Source organism: Siphateles boraxobius, unplaced genomic scaffold (genome assembly GCF_051911475.1).
Source record: "Siphateles boraxobius isolate OS27281-9 unplaced genomic scaffold, OSU_SipBor_1 42, whole genome shotgun sequence".
NCBI lineage: Eukaryota > Metazoa > Chordata > Actinopteri > Cypriniformes > Leuciscidae > Siphateles > Siphateles boraxobius.
Window position 1 is genome coordinate 1,144,730 of NW_027509053.1, and position 2,127 is coordinate 1,146,856.

The window sequence follows — 2,127 nt, forward strand, 5'->3', positions numbered from 1 at the left end:
GTAGGTTTCACCTAATAAAACCACTGTAATTATGAAATATGACCTATTAATGCATTGACCACGGACAGCCTATTTGGACCCCGTCAAATAAGTTACAGGTGGGCCCTTACTTTGCCCACCTGCAACTTATTTGACAGGGTCCAAATAGGCTGTTTGTGGACAGTCCATTTTTAGGCTAATTATGCATAATTGATAGCTTTAATGTACATCAGTGTGTAGTATTGTGGCCCCTGTGTGGTGTACATTAGGTTTCACCTAATAAAACCACTGTAATTATGAAATATGACCTATTAATGCATTGACCACGCTCAGCCTATTTGGACCCAGTCAAATAAGTTACAGGTGGTTCCTTACTTTGCCCACCTGCAACTTATTCGTTGCAGGGCCGTTCGTGGTCAAACAGGCTGTCAGTGGGACGAATAGGCTGTCCGTGGTCACTGGGCGGGACCACGGGCCGTCACTTAGATTGGCCGTGGACAGACGGGCCGTTCGTGGTCAAACAGGCTGTCAGTGGGACGAATAGGCTGTCCGTGGTCACTGGGCAGGGACACGGGCCGTCACTTAGATTAGCCGTGGACAGACGGGCCGTTCGTGGTCAAACAGGCTGTCAGTGGGACGAATAGGCTGTCCGTAGTCACTGGGCGGGGCCACGGGCCGTCACTTAGATTGGCCGTGGACGGACGGGCCGTTCGTGGTCACATAGGCTGTCAGTGGGACGAATAGGCTGTCCGTGGTCACTGGGCGGTCGGTGGGATGAATAGGCCGTTCGTGCTCACATAGGTGGTCAGTGGGATGAATAGGCTGTTCGTGGTCACACAGGCGGTTAGGGGGACGAATAGGCTGTTCGTGTCAGTGGGCGGGGCCAGGGGCCGTCACCCAGGTTGGCCGTGGGCGAAAAGGCCGTTCGTGGTCACACAGGCGGTCGGTGGGACGAATAGGCTGTTCGTGTCAGTGGGCGTGGCCAGGGGGCTGTTCGCAGGTCACAGGTGGGACGGACGGGCGCTCCGTGGTCGGTGGGTGCGGTCAGGGAATTTCGCAAAAGGGCGGTCAGGGGGACGCGCGTGCGCTCCGTGGACGCCCGCCCGCAACCTGTTCGGCGCGTGTCGAATCGACTGAGGGCGGTCGGCGAGTCGCCCCCCTGTGGCCGATGCCCGGATCGCGGGCGAGGGGGCCGGATTTCGTCGGCGCCGTCGGCCGGTCCCCGAAAAATCACCTAGGGGGCGTCGCGCGGGGGTCCCCTTCCCTAACCCGGTGGCCTAAAGGGCGAAAGGTCCTCGGTTCGAAACCGAGCAGAAACAGTGGTTGGATTCTGACAGAAAATGTAAACTGTTTGCCACACTAGGTGGGTGAAGCGCTCATTTCCTTTATATCAGTGGTCTCAAACTCAATTCCTGGAGGGCCACAGCTCTGCACAGTTTAGCTCCAACCAGCTCAAACTCACACCTGCAAGGAAGTTTCTAGCAATCCTGAAGACCTTGATTAGCTGAATCAGGTGTGCTTGATTAGGGTTGGAGCAAAACTGTGCAGAGCTCTGACCCACCAGGAATTGAGTTTGAGACCACTGCTTTATATGCTTTTTAATAAGCGTGCACCTAAAGATTTATGTCTGCAACCTGAAGATGTGTTTCCGTAGTGAAGTGGTTATCACGTTCGCCTCACACGCGAAAGGTCCCAAGTTCGAAACTGGGCGGAAACTGTGGGTGGATTTTGCAAAAATTTCGTATGCGATTTTCTGTTGAGCAGGTCAGTACACTTGCAGGGATGTTTGTGGTTTAATCTCTTTAGAAAAGGACAAAAATAAAACAAATGACCATTGAGGTTTCCTGTACAGTAATATAAAATGTTCGTGTCTGCCAACAAAATTAGCAGCATTTTGCCATGTTAAAAACACTGGGCAGTCTATAGTTTCAGTCGCTTTTGAACAAGCGTACGCTAGAAGCAGTGGGACTGACGTCCAAATCAAGTTTCTGTAGTGCAGTGGTTATCACGTTCGCTTTATACGCAAAGGTCTTCAGTTCAAAACTGGGTGGAAACAAGTGGATGTGTTTTAAATATAAATGCTGCAATTCGCTACAAAACCCTTACTTTTGAGACAGGTGAAGGCCATCGTACCAAGGAGCTGTAGGC

General features: G+C 52.1%; 1 non-coding gene across 1 annotated transcript; it reads left to right on the top strand.

The window, feature by feature from the left end:
- Positions 1 to 1,623: 1,623 nt before the first annotated feature.
- trnav-cac (transfer RNA valine (anticodon CAC)) lies at positions 1,624 to 1,696 on the top strand. The gene has a single exon. It is a non-coding gene; the product is annotated as a tRNA-Val (tRNA).
- Positions 1,697 to 2,127: the final 431 nt, after the last annotated feature.